The sequence below is a fragment of the Rousettus aegyptiacus genome, unplaced genomic scaffold (genome assembly GCF_014176215.1).
Source record: "Rousettus aegyptiacus isolate mRouAeg1 unplaced genomic scaffold, mRouAeg1.p scaffold_m13_p_7, whole genome shotgun sequence".
NCBI lineage: Eukaryota > Metazoa > Chordata > Mammalia > Chiroptera > Pteropodidae > Rousettus > Rousettus aegyptiacus.
This window is the reverse complement of record NW_023416310.1, coordinates 71,441,512-71,462,833: the sequence shown is the minus strand read 5'-3', so window position 1 is coordinate 71,462,833 and position 21,322 is coordinate 71,441,512. Positions and strand designations below refer to the sequence as shown.

Below are 21,322 nucleotides of genomic sequence, written 5' to 3'. Positions count from 1 at the left end.
AAATAATCTATTTTCAAAATACTTTATTCTGATTGAGATTCATAAGACATTGCAACAAACGTACCTGCAGGAGATCCCACAGACTCTACATCCCGTGTCCCCTGACAGCAGCGTCTTGCGTGATTGTAGGACGTCGTCATAGCCGGGAAACTGACGTGTGCGGCCCGTGGAACTGATTCAGATTTCAGTGACGCGCCTGTAGTTTTCTGTAATTTCGTTGCACATGTAGGTCGTGTAAATGTCGCCACGATCCAGACACAGAACCGACCTCCCTATGCGTCACGCCCGCCACCCTGCTCCTGAGCCCTGGAAGCTGCTATCTGTTCTCCATCCCTATAATTTTGTCACTTAAGGGACTTTGCACAAATGGAATCATACAGTGTGTAACCTTTCGAGACCGGCTTTTTTCCCTATGCAGCATAATTCCCTTGAGAGCCGTAGAAATTACTGTGTGTGTGGATGACTCGTTCCTTCTCATTGCCAAGTGGTGTTCACGGTGCGGCTGTCACAGCTTCCTTGAAGGGCCCCGCGTGGTTCCCGGCTTTTGGCCATGACGAATAAAGCTGCTGTGAGCAGCTGTGGACAGGTTTTCGTGTGGACGTGAGTCTCCATTTCTGGGTGAGTGCGCGAGAGTCCTTTCCGGGGTACACGGCAAGCGTGCATTTAGCTCTGTGAGACACCGTGCCGCGGTTTTCCCAAGTGGCGGTGCCGCGGGACGTGCAGGACGCAGCTCCGCCACGTCCGCGTCCGCGTCCTCGTCCGCATCCTTGTCCTCGTCCTCGCCAGCGCCGGGCGTCGCCACCGTTTTTTATTTTAGCCGCTGTGACAGGCGCGTGGCGATACCTCGCTGTGGTCGTGACGTGTGTCTCTCCCGTGGCACATGCCGTCGCATTCTTCTCGTGTGCTAATTTGCCATCTCTACACCTTTTCCAGTGACGTGTCTCTTCCTTTCTTTTGGCCATTTTCTAATTAGATTGTTGTTTGGTTTTTTTTTACTATTGATTTATATATATACATTTTTTTTTTTTCCTTCTAGATACAAGCCTTTCGGTAAGTGAGGAGTTCGCCAGTCTTTTCTCCCAGGTCGTAGCTCGCTTTTTCATTCTTCTAACAGAGTCTGCTTTTTCTGTTGAGATCTAAATTGACGTATGATGAGTTTACCTCTTTAAATTGTACAGTTCAGTGGTTTTTAGCGTATTCTCAGTGTCGTGCAGCTGTCACAGCTGTTTAATCCCCAAGCGTTCCCGGCGCTCCAGGAGCGAGCTCCACGCCCGCCCGTGGGCCCGGGCTTGCTGTGCCGCCCCTCCCCCAGCCTCTCCATCTGCGTTCCTTTTCTGCGGCTTTGCCTGTCCTGTGTATTTCGTGTAAGTAGAATCGCACACTCCGTGAGCTTTCGGGTTTGGCTTTGCGTTTTCAGGTTTCATATGCGGAAGCCTGTACCAGTATTTCCTTCCCTTTGACAGCTAGATAATAGTCTGTCGCGTGGGCGGGCCACATTCTGTTTATCCTCCGTAATGAGCTGCGCTGTGTCCTCCAAAAGAAGATACGAACCCTCAGACTGTGACCTCATGTGGAACTGGAGTTCTCGCAGATGTGATTAGTTAAAGCGAGGCTGGCCAGGGAGTGAGCCCTTAATGGCGGCGTCCTCATGAGAGACGCAGAGAGAAGGCGGCCTCGTGGCAGCAGAGGCAGAGATCGGTGACGCAGCTCCGAGCCAGGAAAGGCCGAGGACGGCTGGCCGCGCTGCGGGTTGCAGAGGGTGCGTGGCCCGCCAGCACCATGGCGAGCCGGGAGACCTGGCGTCCGTGTTGTTCCGGTGGCCCGGGAAGCGGGGACGCCCGTCCGTCACCTGGCGGGCATCCGGACTGAGTCCACCTTTGGGCCGTCGGAGGTCGCGCAGCCAGGAGCGCGCAGGGCAGGTTTCCGCGTGGACATGCGTTTTCCGTTCTCTCGGGAGCGGAGCTGCCGAGTCATGTGTCACTCCATGCATAACTATTTTTCTAAGTGGCCAAGGACACATAGCATAAAATCCATCATTTTAATCGCTTTAAAGTGTGTAATTTGGTGGCATAAAGTAAGTCACAATGCCACGACACCGTCGCCCTTTCTTAGTTCCAGAACTTTTACCTCCCAGACGGAGACGAAGCCTCCTTAGGCAGCCCCCCGCCCCGCCCCCGGCCCCTGGAAACCGGTTTCCTGTCTCTGCGGACTTGCCGTTTCGGATATTTCATACGGATGGAACCGTGCCGCGTAAGTCCTCTTGTGTCTGGCCCCTTTCAGTGAGCATGACGTCCCCAGGCTCCTGCCCGTCCTGGAGCGCGCCCGTGACCCTGTTATAGGGGGGCGGCATTCTGCCGTGTGAACAGCCCGTGGCGCGTGTGTTCCTCCGTCGGTCGGGGGACACGTGGGTGACCGGCACCCTTGGTGACTGCGACTAGCGCTGCGGTGGACATCGGAGACGTTTTTGTTTGGGTGTGTGCTTGAGAGTGGACTCGCCGCGTCACGCTGAGTACAGGTGTCTGCCGCCGGGTCACCGAACCCGGCCACGCTGGCACCCTGACCCCAGACTCCGGCCTCCAGAACGGGGAGAAATGAATGTCTGTTGTTTACGAGCCTCCTTGTCTGTGCTGCTTTGCTGTAGCAGCCTAAGCGAAGGTGGTTAGTTTTGCCCGTTCTTGAACTTGGCCTAAATGGGCCGTACAGTCCTCTCGCTTACGCGGCTGGCCTCTTTGCTCAGCGGGGGGCCACGAGGTCCGGGCACAGGGCTGAGCAGAGCTCGGGGCACTGTCACTGCATGAGTTCCTCGTCGGTCCCCCGCCCGCTCGCACCCGCTGGCTGCTGAGAGACACCTGGGCTCTCTCCAGCTTTCGCACGCGGTGGACGTCCTCGAGCCTGCCTTCGGGGGCATCCGGGCCCTTGCTTCCCACTGGAGTGAGCGAGCGGGCTGGGGTGTGTGTAAACTGAGCTCTAGCGGGTGCCACCGAGTACGTTTGCCGAGTGGGGGTGCCACGCCGGCTCCCCCGTGACGAGAGGGCGCTTACGTTTGCCCAGGCTAGTGCTCTGGGACACCTTTCCCTGTGCATCCCTCTCCTTTAGCGTTATCTTTGGATAACACCGTGATCCTGAGAGGTTGGCGTTCCTGTGTCCAGTGGACAGTTGGGGACATTTGGAGGGCAGAGGGGACCCGTGGCCCGGCAGTGGTGGCCGTGGGTCTGCTTGGGTGAAGAGAGTTCCTGCTGCTGTGATGTAGAGCAGCCTGGATTCTGGGACAGGAAGCATCCGTTCCTCCCCAAACCGGGGGAGACTGGGGCTGCCGGAACTCACTTTAGCCCCTCTTAAAGTTCGGCAACACGCGGGTTAAGGAGGCTTTTTGGGGAGCGGGCTCTGTCAGTGACAGTGCTGGTGTTTCCCCGGGAAAGCGCGTTTCGAGTTGCAAGCCAGGGACGTAGGTAGGAAGGAGCCCTGGTGTGCGGCCTGTGGGAACAGGCCTGCGGGCTCAAAGAAAACATTACAGCTTGTGTAACAGCAAATCCTGGCGATGGTGACAGCCGTTTGCAAGCTCGCTGCGAGCCACTTGCTGGCGCTGGCAGGAACCTGACATCCAGGCGTGTGTGTGGGAGGCGGGAGGACCCGCCACGGAGGGCGACGGGTTTGACATCTCTAAGAGGCTAAAATCCAGTTCCCGTGTTTGGAGTCAGGGTCCCCAGAAGCCAACCCCGAGGCGAAGGTTTATGTGCAAGTCATTTATTAAGGTCGCGACCCAGGGATTTCTGCAAGGCGAGACCAAGAAATCAAGTGAGGGCAGGGTTTTTTTGTTTGTTTTTGTTTTTGTTTTCGGTGGAGTTTGCAGAGGGCTCGTCCAGACCCAGGCGAGAGCGCTGGGCGTCTGTGTTCTCTCCCCGGCCAGCCTTTGGCCAAGGGCTCCCCCGGGTCTGCGAGCCCCAGGCAGCTCCCAGCTTTGACGTTGCCGGCCACGCAGCTCGGAGCGCGGCAGCATTCACAGTCACCCTGCTGGGACCCGGGGGACACTGAGTCTCGACTTCGACGTCTTGGCCTTCCCTGCCTGGGGTCTCCGTTCTGCAGCTGGGGGGTGGGTGGGGAGAAGGGGCTGCCGGTCTTGCTGGAATCACACATCAACTTCGCCAGGCTCCCACGTGGTGATACGTTGTTAAATGATGTGCATCTTCGTTTCCTTCGGAAGACGGGGGCCAGCCATCCTCTAGAGTCGCATGTGGCAACCTGGTGTTTGCAGCAGCCAGGAGCAGGGCGTCCCCGTCCGCAAATCCCGGAAGCCTGCCCGGCGACACGGCCCAGCCAGCGTCTGAGATTCCAGGTGGTCCTGGAGTGACTGTCACACCTGGGGGTGGTGATGCACGACCCTGGTGGTTGCCCCCCAGCCCCCCTGAAGCCCCGCCCTGCCCCATGCACACACGGATGCCCCACTGCACACGCGTGCAAAGTGCACAAAGTGCACACTCACTTCTCCCACAGGGAACCCACGCACGTGACCGGGGGGAGGCCCCACACCCTGCCAGCACCCCACGTGCCCCCGCAGCCTCCGCCCGCAGGTCGGCCCCGCCGGCCGATGCTGTTCCGTGAGCACGGCGACGCCCGGGCTGCGGCGTCTGCGGGGCCGCCGCTCCCTTGACGTCCCTTTCCTGCGATTCCTCCCCACGAGGTCACCCAGCAGTTTGTCCGTTTGCGTCGCTGCCTGGCGTCTGCCACGCGGAGGGCCCGCGACTCGGCGGTGTCAGCTGCTGTGCGGCGCTGGCCGCCCCGGCGGCGTGCCTGTGGGTGCTCTGGAACCTGGCCCTGGGCGCACGTCCTGTGCGTGTGGCCGGGTGGACAGCTCGTGGACTTGCTGGGGCGTGGGTATTTGGAGGTTCAGCTGCCAAGCGGTGTCCGACCTGGGGGTCCCGGTCTGCACCCCTCCCGGCAGTGCCCCAGCGCCAGGGACCCCATAACACCTCCTGGCGCATCGAGAAGCCCAGCAGAACGGGCGGAGTCATTCGCCGCGGTATCCCCCACCCTCAGGGCTGCTGCTGGTTCTCCCGGCGTCTTTGGTCTTTGCGTCTTTGCGGGAGTTAGAGAAAGGGCAGGGCGTCCCCGCCTCAAGACACGTGGGTTCCATGTGTGAGAAATCTTTGCGGTCCTATCTGCTGACTTCGAGTGCGACCCGTTACTGCCCTCTGCTGGAGAACCTTCGAAATTCGTAGTGTGAATCTTGGACTCCAGGATAAAATGGCAGCCTGTGAGGTGGGGTACTCTGGTCAGTGCGCGCCCTGGACAGCCACGCACAGGGACCCCGGCCGCTGTCCACTCTCGTCCACACCGTCCACACACACTGGACGCGATGGTGAGGACCAGGTAGAGGAGACCCCACGAAAGCCCATGAAATGATGGGCTTTTATTTGATCTACAGCCTAAAAAAAATAAGTCAAGCCAGTATTTTAAAACTTGGGGACTTTATCTAAATATCTGAAAGATCAGAGAAGCTAAAGAAATTGGGCCCTCACCCCCAAATATTAATGCAGAGTCTGCTCTGCCTGTGTCTCCAGTGAGTCTCGGACCCCGCCATCCCCGAGTGTCCCCTACCCCCGAAGCCTCGGTCAGTGACCGCAGGAAAGGCAGGGCGCTGTGGCTGCCACAGCGGCAGGTCCCCCCCCAACCCCCGCCCCCCACGAGCATCTCTGCGTTCGATGGCCGCGGCCCTGCTGCTGCAGGCGTGTGGGTTTGTGGTCACGGCTAGCCTTGACCTCCATGAGGGGGCAAGACCCCACCCCAGGCTGATCATGAGATTGTGTGGTAACTCCCGGCTGCTTCTTGCTGGGGTGACAACGCCACGTGCCGAAATTTCTGTGAAACGCTAGGGTCGCGAGCCGGGGCGTATTGGTCCTGCCTGCGGACGCTGGTGCTTCGCGAACTGGCGGCCAAGCAGGGGTGCGGCTGAGGGAGTGCGGTGGGCGGGGCCGGGGGAGGGGGGAGGTGGGCGGAGCCGGGGTGAGCGAGGGGGAAGGTGGGCGGGGCCGGGGTGAGCGAGGGGGGGTCGGGGGGTGGGGGGGTGAGTGGAGGGGTGAGCCCTGCAGGTGAACAGGGTGGGGGCGTGGGGGGCAGGTGAGCGGTGGGTGAGCCCGGCAGGTGAGCGGGGTGGGGGGTTAGGGGGTCGGGTGGGGGGGGGGTGAGCGGGCTGCCTCTAGCATCCGGCGGTTCCAGCCGCAGCGCACTAGCTCCCGCGAGTCCGGCCTCGCCCTTGCTGCAGGGGCCCAGCCGGATCCCGGGGGGAACCAGACCTGCGTCGCGCTCTCACGGGGTGGGGGAAAGGGTTTGGGAAAACAGCGAAAGGCTGGGTGACGCGGCGTGGGTTTACAGTGGGCGGGAGGGCGTGGGGTCCGGCCCGAGCGAGGTCCCCCTCGCTCCCCTGGCTTCGCGGCCTCTCCCGCAGGCAGAGGCTGCACCCGAGTTCCCTGACATTTTGGCTCTGTGCTTCGCTTTGCACTGGAGGCGCCCACTGAGGAATCTGCCGGCTAAATGAAACCAAAGCTTGTCGTAGGGCGGGAGGAGGTGATGCTTCGCATTTCGCAGGAGCCGACATCCAGGAGGACGAGACTGTCCCCCTCGGAGGAGAACCAAGGGAGGCCGGCCGGTCGCCGTGGGCGCCGCAGCTCGCGGAGGCCGCGTCCGGAGGGGAGGGCGTCGGGGTGGGCGGGCGGCGCGCGTGAGAAATTCCTTCCGGGGGCAGAAGTCACGACAGGCCGGATGGGTTTGGTCATTTATTTCCTCATGGAAAAATCGTTTGTCGAGCACACGCCTCGCCTGACGCCCGGACCCAGCCCTCGGGGCCCAGGGCGCGGCAGGAAGGGGTCCCCACCCAGCGGCAGGGGAGCGGGGGCCCAGTGCGGCCGCGTCACTGCCGCTCGTGGGCGGCGTCGGGCGGACTGTGGAGACGAGGCCACCTGTGCGGCAGGTGTCGAGGGTGCGTGAGGCTCTCTCTGATGGGCGGCAGGGGGGGCATGCGTGGGGCAGCACCGGCGCGCGCGAAGGCCCGGGGAGCGTAGGGGCAGGAGGGGCCACCCGGGGTGGCTGGAGCGCAGGGTGCCCGGGGACGAGGGGGAGCAGAGCCTCTCGCGCTTTGGCTGCGGGGCGGCTCCGAGGCCCGTCCGCTCACGCTCCCATGGCAAGGAGGACTCCGCCTCCAGGGTGGGAGGCGCTGTCGGGGGCAGACTTCGTCCTCGGTCCCCGTGGGCTCCTCCGCCAGAGCTGTCGCTGTGAACACACGCCGCCCGCCTCCTCCGCGGGTCCCCTTCGCCCGCGGGGTCCCCACTGCGCGGGCTCGCACGGCGGGGCTGTGTTGTCTGTGCGGCCTCGCGGCCTTTCTGCTGCGTGGGTGCCTGGTCTGGCCGTGGCCCCCGCCCCGCGGGGGGCCTGGGCGGCTCCGGATTCTCCCCGGCTTGGCGGGGGTGTGGGGGGCACGCCTTGCCTGGGATGCGAAGCCCTGAGCTGAGCTTGGGCAGTGCCGTCCTCGGTGGCCAGCACACCGCGCCACGTCTCACGCCCATATTTTTCCATCCGCAAAATCTCTTTTCCTTTCTTAACTACCTCACAGGGATATAAAATGCCTGCAAAGCACTTTTTCTGTTGGTTAGACAAAAAAAGGAAAAAAAGGCGCCACTGAAATAGAAGATATTATTAATACTGTACGACTATAAAAACGGCGACCAGGGAATTGAGCGTTAAGGGCATTGTGGGCCGGCCACGGCGGTGACTGTTTTAGAAATAAAACATACATGATAAAAGAATTATCAGAGCAGACTAATTACAGAGGGGAGGAGAGGAAATTCTGTGCTGAGGGAAAACGAGAGGAAAAATGGTGAACAGAGTCAGTGGGAATGGAGCGCGAGAGAAATATCTCATGTTCGTGGCCTTTTATGTGAGTGGCGCCCGAAACGCGCCGTGTAGAATGAGAAGGTTTGTGTAGGAGAGGAAAGAGCTCACTGTTGCATAAGAATGATTTATATTTTCTTTGTATCGGAGGCAGTTTAATTGAGGTGTAAGTTACAGCAGGCGAAACGGCCGCCATTGTGTGCAGCTCTGCGTCCTGATGCGTCCCCGTAGTCCTGGGCCCCCCTCCCCCATGCCACGCCCGCTCACGCACCGCCTGCCTGTGCCCGGCCCCGCTGCAGAGGCCCCGCTGCAGAGGCCCCGGCGCAGAGGCCCCGGCACACCCGTGCGCCGCCCCCCTCCAGGAAGATCTTTGCTGACATTCGTGCCCCTCTCAGCTGTCGGTGTTTGCCGTCCACCTCGGTGGGGAGAGTTTATCAGCTGTCTAGGGCGTCGAGTCAGGCCACAAAGCCAAGGTCAAGGCACAGCCGTCCGCTTGGCCTCGTTCAGACCCAGTCAGGCCCAACTGAGCCAAAACAGCGAGCCAAACAAAGCCACTTCTGCAGCTCAGACTCAGCGACAGCTTCTTAACTATCCTTGTCTGTTAACATCTATCGGTTTATTTTAACCACTTTTCACAGCAGCATGATTTAATCTAGAGAAGCCTCTTGTTCACTTTCTAACTGTTCAGTTTATATGTAATTCAGGACAGCAAACTAAAAACTAAGTTCCACAGATTCAAGAATACTGCAGCAGTTGTCCAAGACAGAGGTGTATGCCCACCCCCCTCACCCCCCAGCTCTCCTGACTGAGGGGACCGGCGTCTTCACGTCTGATTACAAGCAGCTCATACTCAGCACAAAATGCTGAAAAAAATAAAACAGCCCACAGAAAACACAATGAGCAAGTGTCTCCCATGCACCCTGCTCCCCCCCAGAGATAGCCACTGCTAATATTTTTATGATGATCTTGTGGTTTTAAAAATACGCATGCACCTACATATACATACCTAAATTATACATCCTTACAAGTTGTCAATGATCTATAGGTAATTGTAAAATTATATATTTGTACAAAATTACCAAATGCATGTATTTACAAAATTAGTGGCATACTCATCAGCATAATTTGGTCTCCTTTTTTTTCTCTCTGCAATATATTATGAATCTTTTCACATAATGAATATTTTTTGTCAACATCAATTTTTATAGCCATTGTAGGAATTATCTTTTTTTTTTTTTTTTTTTTTTGTAAAGGGAAATTTTCTGGTGCTTTTTTCTATTCTTGGGCTTGTTCCCAATTCCTGTGTCATTTAGTTCTCATGGCAACTGGTAATTTTGTAGGAAACATGGCCGACAGAGGCTCGAAGATGCTACACTTCATTCCCCTGGAGTTAGAACTCCCACCCAGGTCCTCGGACATTAGTGGACATGCTCTCGCTGTGGCCCGGGTGACAATCTAGAATTCTTCTGAAGTTATGCTCTAAGGCTATTTTCATTTCTAAACTGATCTTTTAATGAGTTCAGAGACCTCAGCAGTCCCTTCAGACTTTAATACACATTGTCCGTGCAAAGGGTGCTGGAGGTCACAAAGAAGGGTAACATCGTACACAGGATTCTGAGCGAAACGGCCACCTCCCCAAGAGCACAGGCGGTTGACAGAGCCGCGTCCGGCCCTCTGGCTGGGGCTCGACTTCCATCTCATTTCCTTCTCCTCCCAGTTTACTTTGCTCTCCGGATCAATTTCCGTATGTTTTTAATTAATTTAGAGTTTAATTAGTTTGAATTTTAAAGGGCATGCAATGGCTCCAAAGGGTTCTCTCGGGACAAAGACAAATGAACGCTCAACCTAATAAAACCGAGGCGTCCGGTAGCTGTCCCCACGGGCTCCCATGCCCCAAGAGGACAGCCGAGAACACAGGCTTCCCCACGGGGCCGGGGGCGTCCCCGGCAGGAGTGTCCTTGTGGGCGGGCCTTCGATACATAAATCAGAGACCCAGATCAAGGTGCCGGCGTGGCCGAATTCTGGTGGCGCCTTCTCCCCGGGTCCTCACACGGTGGCGGGAGGTGGGGGTGGGGGGCAGGGGAACCACTGTGGACACCGGTCCTGTTCTCGGGGCGCATTTTATAAGCGCGCTCGCTCCGCCCTCGTGCCCGGAGGCCTCACCTCCCAGCGCCCTCGTCTTTGAGGGGTTTCGGCACGAGTTCTGGGGTCCGCGTTCAGCCCGTAGCCAGGACGCGTGTTCTTCCTGCCTTTCCGCTTTGCCTCCTTTCCCTGGGGCACGACGGGGTCGGAGCGAACCCCAGCCGTGAGACGAGTGCCCGTCGGGTTTCGAAACCGGGTAGCGATGCTGGTTGCACAAAGCGGGGGAGGCCCCGAGTGCCGGGGGATCGCGCGCTTCAGAAACGTTCGCGCCGCGTGCATTTCACTCCCGGCAAGGAAAAAGAGGCGTCGGTTCGCAGTTGAACATCGTCGCGCTCCCGCCCAGCCTCGTCTCGGAGCCCGGGGAGGGCGTGAACGCAGCACCTGTAATTCTCCCCGCGCGAGGCGGAGTGAGCCGGGGTTCCCGGCGGTGGCATCTGGACTTTATGTGATTAATTCAGCAAATGTCATGGTCAAGAGGACAAGCCGGGGAGCAGAGCGGTGCGGGGCTGAGGCCTGGCTCTGCCCCCGGGGAGTCGCGCAACCTCGGCAAGGTTCTTAATTTTAAAAACACGGTTCGTCTGTTGTTGGCAGCCCACAAGGAAACGTGTGACCGTTCTCCAGGACTCCATGTTTAACTTTCAATGGCTTACCGACTTTCACCAGAGGAAATGTCAAGTCCAGCCAAGAAACATCCAAGAGGAAAGAGGGTAATTAGAAGTCATAACGTCCCCAAATGTTTCCGAATGTTAGAAAAATTAATCACCGACTAAAAACATGTCTGGGAGTCCCAGAACCCTAAATGCTTCGTGCTTCGGTTTCTTTATCGGTGACTCGGGAATAATAACGTTACGACCTACCTCGGCGAGGACGCGATGGGGTGGACGGAGCGTCCACGCAGCGCGGCCGACGTAAGCTTCGCCGTCGTTGTCATAGCTATTATTGTTATTGTTATTATTACGAACACCTGGCAGTTCTGTGTAAGCTCTGCGAGGGCAGGACTGCCCCCCACTCTGTCGCCCCGGCTTTGCAGGGAGCGCGGGCACTCGCTCAGTAGCTTAACGAGTGATCGGATGAATCGTATGACTATTTAAAGCCCAGAAGGTCTCGCTTCATCCCCGGAGTCTGAGATTGACTCATCCTCTTTCTGCTGGTCCAGTCCTCGAACTCTCCGTGACCCCTCGTGGTGTCCGGCAGAGGGCCAGTGCCCAGCGGGCTCCAAGGACACGTCCAGCAGCCCAGTTGTGGAAACTCACGTGGGCTCTTGGAATGCAGAAGATTTGGCCGAGCGTTACTGTCATGGCTGGAGAGAAATACTTGCCAGCGCTTGAGCCTAGTGCCCTCGAGCCAGCGATTCCGGGGTGACCCCAGCAAGCCGAGGGCCCGGGGACCTGGCCAGCCTCGGCCGGCAACAGCTCGCGGAAGCGAAACAGTTCTCACCTGCTGCCGCACCGCGGGGCCAAGTTGGCCAGGGCCGGTGGGACTTTGGATGGAGACACATCTTCAAGGGGGACAGTGTGGCACTCACGTCGTCCCGGAGAAGAGAAGCACTTGAACCGGCGCCTGTTTCGGCGCCCGCCGGGGAGCTGGGGCGCGCGGGCTGCGCAGACACGCACTCAGGGCTGTGCCCGTGGCCTTCGTCAGCAGAGGCGCTCCCCTCCCCGCGACCGTCCTCGCTATGACCTCTCATGGTTGAGTCCTGGGCTCCCAGCTGGGAATCAGGCACTCGGAGATGCCCCAAGTGAGCTGGGGGGCGGAGTGGGGGTTCGGTCGCATACGGAACCTGGAGGCGTGCATCGGGGTCCTACGTGCAGAAGGCGTGCCCGCCATTCTCACAGACGGCTGTGTGGACGATGCTACGAACAGCCTTTCCAGGAGATCCAGGGCCTCTGTCAGCCGTACCGTGACAAGCTCCCTGGGAGGGGCGGAGGACATGTCCCAGGAATGAGGGAGCACCGGGGCAGAGGCTGAGAGACGAGTCCCTCCAGCTGAAGCTAACATCGACGGAAAGCAGGAGGCTCCCTCCTTCCCCCGCCTGCTCCCAAGACATCGCGGTTTCCACGTTCAGTCTCAACAGCAGGCTCGGTTCTTGGCGCCGCGTCATTCGTCCAGGGAGGTCCGATTTGCTTGTCTAGGGATGCCGTCTGTCTGTCAGCGAGATTCATGCCCCCTCGCGTGTCGTCTGGAGTTTGCGAGGCTGGACGGGTCACGCACGCTACCCGGTTCTGCCTTTTTGGGCCTGCGTTTGCTGTCAGATGGAGGAACGGAAAACGTGGGGTGGAAATCCCTGCACCGAGCCCCCAGGCTCTGCACAGAAGTTCTCAAAGTTCTTTATCAAAAATCAGACGGAGACATCCCTTCCCCACACACAGGGACGGCGGCCTTGAGCTGGCTCGCCTCGCTTCCCAAGGCCGTACCTGAGCCTCGGACTACGCCAGCCGCGATGCTCCCGGCGTCCTCCTTCCTTCCTGCGGGCGAGGCCCCCGTGAGCTTTTCGTAGACGTGACTCGACTGCTCTCTCTTCCTCGTAGCTTTACGCCATTCGTGGCGCTGCCGGCTTTCATCACGGCGCCCCGCGACCCTTTGTGCCGTGCTGTAAGGACTGGCACTAAGGACCAAGTCGCTGGTCTGTTTACAGAGTGGTGTGGACTCTGCGACGGTCCGGGTCATTTCCAGCTGCTGTAATAAAACAGCAAAGCCCGGGGGACTCACAAACAGCAGGCGTTTGTTTCTCAAAGTTCTGGAAGCTGGAAGCCCGAGGCCATGGCACCAGCAGGTCTGGTGTCCGGCGAAGCCACTGCCCGGTCACAGACTGGAACCACAGGTGGCTGAAGGAGCAGGGGCACGCTCTGCAGTCACTACAAAGACGCGAATCCCAACCTCCCTCCGAAGGCCCCGCCTCCTGACGCCATCACAGTGGGTGTGAGGATGTCAACATACAAATTTGGTTTCGTCCCAGGAGCCGCAAGCATTTCGGCAGGAACCTCCCCTCCCTAGCTTTAGGAGGCGGCTGTGCCAGGGGAAGCTGGTGGCTCCGTTCACGTGTTCATTGGGAATTGTCATGCCTGCCGTGGCACGCTCAGACCCCAGCAACACAGAAATCAATCCATCGCGGGCCCTGCCCAGGAGCAACTCACTGTTTAATGGGAGGCAGAAACGTAATTACTGTACACTCAGTGTGACAGATGTCGCCCTGGGTACCTTCCTGAAGCGCCACCAGGAGCTCAGAGGGGGAAGTCAGGAGAGGCTCCTCAGAGAAGGGGACGTTAGACCGTCCCCTTGCGGCCCCGGGCCGCCTGAGTGGAAGGCGCCCACGCGATTGGGTTGTAATGGTCGTTCTCTGCCTGCAGATTCGGCCTGCGGGGTTTGCCAGCGAAGGCTGATAGGACGCGCCCTCTCGGTCACCAGAGAGCGTGTCTCAGCGTTCTGAAGTTTTTGAAATATTGGACAACAAAAGGCAGCTGGCTGCCTGCCACAGCGCCCAGAATCCAGAATCTGGACCGTTAATATGTCACTTTTGTTTCAGGTCAATATTTTTTAATATTTAAGGGAGCTAGAATATTCTAATAAAGATGGAATGCTCCGCACCCCTCCTCGGCTTCGGCCTCCCGCTTTCCTGTGCAGAAGCCACGTTGTCACAAATTCGGTATGGATTCTCCACTCTATTTGAAATGATTTCATCTGGGTTCACTGAATATATATCTTTACGCGGTATCGCAGAGTATCATTTAATGCATTTTAAACTTTTACAGAAGGTTCATCTTATGCATAACATGACATCCTAAGGCTTGATTTTCATTCAGCATTATGTTTTCCAAGATACAGCCATCTTGAGCCGTACATTAGCTTATTTACTTTAAATACTGTCTACCCTCTCTTGAGTGACTGTTCCATGATTTATTTATAACTTTTCCTGCTGATGGACATTTAGGCAGGTTTGGTTTTTTTTTGTTTGTTTTATTTTTATTTTTTGGTTTAATGCGGCAACAATACCATTTCCCCATCTCCTGGCAGAAAACGGCCGACGGTTTTGGATTGCAGATTAGATATATTCCCCCAAAATGCCGCGCTGCTCTCCAAAATGGTTGTGTGGGTTCATGTTCCCACTGCGTTTTAATGAGTTTTCCTGCTGAACACTTGGTGTCGTCAGGCTTTTTGATTTGCTGATTAGTTGTGTGGATGGTGCCCCGTGGCCAGCCAGGGGCGGGGACTGACTCGGACTGCCCAAGCTCGCCGCTCCCACGGGCTCTGCGACAGCTCAGTGTTCATCAGCAGTTGGCCGTGATGGTGGCATGTGCCCTGCACGGACGGGCAGACACCGCAGATCCGGCCTTCCCCCCGGAGAGCCATGTTCAACGCTGACCCCCGCTCGGCATTCCCGCCCTGCAGGCGGGCGCGGGGGGCGGCAGGCGAGAGGCCCTCCCGTAAGCAAAATACGAAACACGGGGAGACGTCGTTGGCTCGCGTGTCGGAAGGATAAGCACACACCTTTTCTGCAGGTGAGTGCTCCCCGTCCTCAAGCCCCTCGCTACACGGCCCTGCCGGGCTCTGCCTTCTCACTCACCGACGTGTTATGGAACTCGTTGCGCAGAGTGCGTCGTGAGAGACTTCGCGCCTCTGTCAGGGGCAGGGGACTCCGTGTCAGGGGCACACCACCGGTGATCAGTCTATACTGGTGGACATTTGGGGTGCTTCCCCAGTTTTTGCTTCTACAAAAAAAAACAAAAAACAAAACAAAACGCAACAAAAACGCTGCAGGAAATAGACTAGCGCACGGGCCATCTTGCTAAGGTGCGTTCAGGACAGATTCTGGGGCTCAGTTTCTGGGCGACTTACGGAAGAGTTTTTAAACACAACTTGCTTGGACCGTAACTGCTACACTGTGAAATTCTACCCCCGTGAGTGCGGCTGCAATGATGTTGCGTAAATCCGTACAGCTCTGCAGCCGTCGGCGTCAAGCGGACCTTGACCCGTCCTGTCCCCGCGTGCCAGCTCCTCACCTCCTCGTCAGGCAGTGGTTGGCCCGCCTGCTGTCTCTGAGGTTCTAGCCTTTCTGGAAACTTCCACATGAATAACATTATACCATGTGTAGACTTCAGTGTCGAGCTCTTCGAGGACATCGCGCTCAGTAAAGTAAGCCGCTTAGCATCAGGCCCCGAGGTCCGTCCCTGTCACGGCATGCGTCAGAGTTTTGTCCCCCTTTAAGGCCGCCTCATGCTCCGTCGTACGTGTAGGTTACATTCTGTTTACGCGGTCACTCGTCGGGGGCGCCGACTTCCTTCTGCCTCCTGGCCGTTGTGCACAATGCTGCCGTGGACACGGGGTACGGATGTCTCCTGGAGACCCCGTCTTCAGTTCTTTCGGTTTACGCCCAGAAGCGGGATTGCTGGGCCACGCGATGGTTCTGTCTTTTGGGATTGTGAGGAGCCTCCCTACTGCTGGCCACAGCAGCTCGACCGTCCCTCACTCCCACCGGTGTGCGCGCGGGCTCCAACCTCTCCACCTCCTGCCAACACCTGTAATTTGTTTTCTTCCTTTTGCCGTTAGCCATCCTCACGGGTCTGCTCACCTCACTTTTGAAAAGAGAACCTTTACCTCTGAGCCACTAGATTATAAAGACTGGCCTCAGCTGGTGACTTTTTAAAAATGAGTATGGACTCCACCGAGGTCAGTCAAGTTTCCATTCTTCGAAGGTCAGCAAGTCAGTGAGGGTCATCTCTGGACCTTGCACTCTTAGGTGGTGTTTTTGTACACGCCTTACCGGACATGTTCCGTGTCACTAGCCAGCATTCTGAGTCCTGCTCCGCCGTGCCCCATGCTGGATGGACACTCACCCCTGCAGCCACAGACCGGGACAGCACGTCCAACAGAGGGAGGTTAGAGAGAGGAGCTGAAGGCAAGGAAAATGAACTGATTTTCTCTCGTTCCCTTTCTGTGTCTCCCCTGTCCCTCCATAAGCGAAATTGTGTGAGTTCTTATCTCCTTTTAATTGGGGTAGTGAGCGTTGGATGTGAAAAGGATCAAATGCGAGTAGAGATGAGCAAGCACTCAGGTTTGAAGTGCTACATCAAGGTGCGGGCGTGTGATTGATGTCCCATTGATCTCTCCACGCAGAAAAAAGCCTAAGCCTCCTCCCGCGAGGTCTCCGTGGCTGCTGGATGGTGTGGCTGTCATCTCCCCAGCCCGCCTCCCTCCCTCTGCTGGGTCCAAAGCTCTGGCCCTGGAGATTTAATCGCCCTTGTGATTTATCACCCAGCGGACCTCGCCACGAGTCAGAGGTTGCAAATCTGTTCTGAATCAAGAGCATGTGTTTAAATACTGTTGTTTTTTTTTTTTTTTTAATTTTGTTGGTTGCATACAGAAACCAGGGGAATTACCAACGCCAAACCCAAGATCCAGGTTTCGGCTGCTTCCGGCTTTCTACAGACCAGTAACACACCTTCGGGTAAGGAGCATTTTCTTTCTTTCCTTCTAGTTCTCCATTTTGTCCCTATTTCCGGCCTCGCCGTTGTCTTACAGGATCTTCAGTGTGACATTGAATGGACGTAGCCGCCAGCATTCTTGTTCCTGGTCTTGAAAGAAAAGCTTCCAAAACTTTATTAAGTGTTTGCCGTAGTTTTTAAATTTTTGACATATAGTATATCCTTTATCATATGAAGTTCCCTTCTTTCTTAGTTTGCTAAGAGTTTTTAAAATCGCGAATGATGAATTTTGTGCAACTATGCATCTGTTGAGATGATGCTATCATGTCATTTATTGATTTAAAAAAGATTTTTATTAAGTTGTAGCTAATATACAATATTGTTTACATTTCAGGTGTACACCATTCGTGTTTTAGAATATTAAATCCATGTGCATTTCTAGAATTAACCAGCTCGGTCATTGAGAGTTATCCTTTTTATTTATTACCAGAATCAACTTTGATATTTTGCTTAGGAATTTTGCATTTATGTTCATAAATGTGGTTGGTTTGTCAGGATTGGGTATAGTGACCTCACAGAATTTGGAGCATTCAAGCTTTTCGAATTCTCTAAAGCGTTTGTGTAATAGTTGCATCATTTGTGCTATAGATATTAAATAGAACTTCCCAGTGAGGACGAGCTAGGCCTGGAGTTTACTTTGTGAGCGTTTAAAAACTATGGAGTCAATTTATTTAATGATTATAGAACTACGCAGATTTTCGATTTCTCCTCGTGTCATTTTTGGTGAGTTGTATTTTCCTAGGTATTTGCGAATGTCATCCAAGTTTTCAGATTTATCGGTATAAATTTGCTCGCATTGGTCTCTTATTTTCATCCTGACGTCTGAACATCTGTACGGATGTGACCTTTCTCATTCCAGACGTTTATTGATTCCCTCCCACGGTTAGATTTCTTCCTGTCGGCACATATTCGACCCCATTTACCTCGTCTACCTCCCGCTCTCCCCTCTCCCCTGGTAACCACCAGTCTGCTGTCCATGTCCACGAGTCTCTGTTTGTTTGTCCTGTGTGTGTGTCGCTTTTAGGTCCTTATCCCACGTTTAAGTGACATCATGTGGTTTTCACCTTTTCCTGTCTGACTTATTTCGCCGAGCATGGTTATCTCGAGGTCCATCCATGTTATCGCAGACGGCAGTATCTCCTCTCCTCTCGTGGCTGAGTCGTATTCCAGGGTGTGCATGTGCCACAGCTTCTCTAAGTTTTTGGCTCTCGGGCCCTGCCTTTTGTATATTTGTTTTCTATTTTCAATTTCTGCTCTTCACTATCTCCTCCCTGTCTACTTTCTTCAGTATAACGTGAGGTTTTTCTCCTTTAAGTTCTCGAGACGGATGCCGAGCTCACCGATGTGCTCCCCGTTTCTCCTCCTTACTTTTAGAACCAACCTGAACAGCTTTTCCAATTAAGTTACGCTAAATTAAGTTGCGAATTGGAAAGATTTTCATCTTACTGCACATCTCGCTTAAACAACGTAGTAATTACTCGTTCTTTTAAAGGTTAACTAGAAGTCATTTTCTTGTCATTTCTTTATTTTCAAACTTTCCGTGTCATTTTGTTTCAGATAATTAGTTTTAAGTGTATGTCGTTGAATATTATTTGATAGATTCTGCGGTTTTTTTCCTCTCTTTTTAGGACAATTTAACTAGTTCTTATTTATCGTGATTGTCAATATGTTTTAATATATTATCCTATCTTATTTTATATTTTATTTTCTCTCTTTTGAGGATCAATCATTTCATTGTTTTATTATTTTTTCCTCCACTAGTTTGAGATTAAGAAGTTATACATCTATTTTTATTTTTCTAGTAATTACTCTTAAATTTTTTTCATTGTCTAGAATTAATCATTTTTATTTTCTCCTGAATAAGATAAAAACTTTCATATTATTTTATTCTCCTCAATTCCTATCAGATGCCTTTTCACTCTTCATACTAACGCACACCTCCCAAATCGAAATCTTAGAATTTTTTTAGCTTGAAGTTTTCAACATACATTTTTAAATATTATGCATTCTGAATTATTTAGACATATCATTTTTTTATTCCCTTCCATTCTGTCGGTTTTCTACATGTGAAACCCATGAAATGATTGTTTTATTTTATTTTATATTTTCTCATCATGGTCACCTGCATCTTGCGTTGTCTACTGAAATTCATTATTCTTATTCGTTTTGATAGAGTAAATCCTTAACTAATTTGTTCAACAAAGATTTATGGATGGTGAACTCTTGGAGTCCTAGTATATCTGAAAGTATCTTTATTTTGATCTCTTACTTAAATATTATTAGTTTTGGATTCTGCATAAAGTGCTAGGTTTAAATTTATTTTTATCCTTAGACTTTTGAGGTTGTCACCAATGAGAAGGCAGAACCCAATTTGATTTTCGTTCCTTTGTAGGCAATCTGTTTTCTTTCCTCTTTAGTTGTTTGTTTGTTTTGCTTTGTAATCTTTTAGGACTTCCCCTTCATCCTCGTTTTGAAGTTTCCCAGGGGTGGCGGTAGGTACATGCTTATCTGTTTCATTCATTCCGATCAACTTTCAGCGAATTCATTAAAACCCAGCACTCGTGTCTCTATTTTACTCTGGGTCATTTTATTAGAACTTTTTTCTCTCCTCCATTCTCTCAACTCTCTGCATATGAAATTCATATTAGATGGATTTAGGAGTGGCTGGATTATTCTGGAAAGAATTCATTTTCAGCTGCACTCATCTTCTATTCATCTGATATGGTGAGTTCTAAATTCAACCATATTTTAAAATTCTAAGACCCCTTATTTGGTCCTTTGTCTTTATTCATGCCCTCCTCACCATATCTCCTGCATTCTCTCTAGGCATTTCTTTGTCTGAGGCAATGAAATGCTTATGAGAACACAGAAACCTTGTCAGAGCTCCCTGGTATTTCAAATAGCTTGAAAATTTTGCAGTCACAGTTGACCTTGACCTTGGTCACATGCAGGAAGATCTGAAAAAAGTAACACAGCCAGAAGTGATACTATTTAAAAAAAATAACTCCTGTCAAGAGTGAACTTACCAATTTCAAGATTCACTTTAAGCCGAAGCACCATGGGACTTACTCTATTCCCCCAAAAAGGGACAAAGAAGGTAAATGTCATCTGAAATGCTGCAGGAGTTCTGCCTTTGCTGCTCTGACTTGTCACATGGCTCTGTCAGTAACCTACATTCAGATTGTTCCATTATGAAAGAAAGATGTTCCATTTTTTGTTCAAAAAGAAATAATGCGGAAGTCAATTCAGCAGCTTTTTATTCATAGAACAGATTTAAATTTATCTGAGGAACCGAAGATATTAATTGCGATATTATTTATAATAGCACGAATTGGAAACAACCCAAATGGTCCAAAAGAAGGGAGAAGAAAGCAAATCATGGTTCATTCACTCAAAGAATGTTATGTAGACATTAAAAATGATAACTATGAAGATTCAGTGGCAAGATGGGCGATACTTATATACGACTAAATGAAAAAACGGGATATACAATTATGTAAAATACGCATGAAAATAGGAAAAAAGAAATGTTATTTGTGATAATGGATTGGGATACTCTTTTTGTGGGGGAATTTCCTTTGTTTGCTTTTCGAAGCCAAAGTTTTATAATTCGAGATTACTTTCACAGTGTTAGACTTTAGGAGAATATTTCGCGGAGGTAGAAATGTGACAGAGTGCTGGGAGTCAGAGCCCGGAGCCGCGGACTCGCACGACGGCTCTGCTCCGGGCTGGCTGCGCCCCGGCCACTCCGGCTTCCGCGTGCGTCTCAAACTATCGTTTTTGTTACCTTTCCCATAGATCTTACCCTGTGTACTTTCGATACTTCCAAAAAATCTTCTGATTTTCCAGTCTGTACTATTATGGGTTTATTCTCTTTTAATCTGTAATTGCTGCCATTTTATGGCCTTTGGAGGCAGAGGCGAGTAGTGCTTTGTACATCATCTTGTTATGTCTCTGCTGGTTTTTTTTTTTTTTTGCTGACTAATCATACTTACTCATAATCTTTATTCTCCTAATGTGATTTCTCCCATAAATCTTGTTTGTTTGTTTTTCTTTTCTTTCTTTCTTTCTTTCTTTCTTTCTTTCTTTCTTTCTTTTTTTTTTTTTTGCTGCAAAGGCTCATCTAATTGTATTTAGAAATTTAACCCACGAAACTGGGCATAGAATATTGTGTGTTATTTCTAACTCACCTTTATTTGAAGATCTACTTCAATCTTTAATAATATCTTGCCTCTTTGCGTTAAATAAACTTCAGAATACTCGTGGTATTGATTATGGATCTAGAATCTTACTCTTTGCTCTGTGTAGCTTCAGTGGGAAGGAAAGCTTAGCATCGATTATACAACAGCGTATTGAAAGTAAAATCTCATGGGCCCTGCTTTTTGCTGAGGCTCCAGCTTATGGGCCAACTTAATCTGTTTTATCTTACTTGACACAGATCTCACGATGGGCTACCACCGTGCTGGCCAGCCTAGATCCGTGTATTTTAAATATAGTACCAGTGGGTAAGTAGTCACGATTGACTCAATTATGAGTCATTAAGATATTAATCCAATGGCTGTCTACCTTTTAAAGTGTGGCTACTAGAAAATTCAAAATTACATTTGTAGCTTACTTGTATAGCTTGTATTATATTTCTGTTGGACCATGCTAGAATAGAGTCCAGAAATAGATCTATACCTATCTATATATAATTAATTAATTTTTGACCAAGATGCCAAGGCAAATCAGTAGGGGGAAAAAAGCTTTATCTTCCACTCTGCTGCCTGAAGTAAAGCCTAAGTTATTGGCTCTTTTAGGCTCCTTCATTCACAAAGCTC

The 21,322-nt window shown here is 52.7% G+C and overlaps 1 long non-coding RNA gene across 5 annotated transcripts in view; it reads left to right on the top strand.

Moving 5' to 3' along the window:
• The window catches only part of LOC118605595, a 62,369-nt gene that overhangs the window by 6,332 nt on the left and 34,715 nt on the right, over nucleotides 1-21,322 (top strand). For 2 of the 5 annotated variants that reach the window (XR_004952220.1, XR_004952218.1), the window contains exons 1-2: nucleotides 6,836-6,973; nucleotides 16,382-16,465. This is a non-coding gene — a long non-coding RNA (uncharacterized LOC118605595). Of the gene's footprint in view, nucleotides 1-549; nucleotides 619-6,835; nucleotides 6,974-16,381; nucleotides 16,466-20,940; nucleotides 21,008-21,322 lie in introns of those variants that run through there. The other 3 variants (XR_004952219.1, XR_004952216.1, XR_004952217.1) reach the window with 3 other exon arrangements.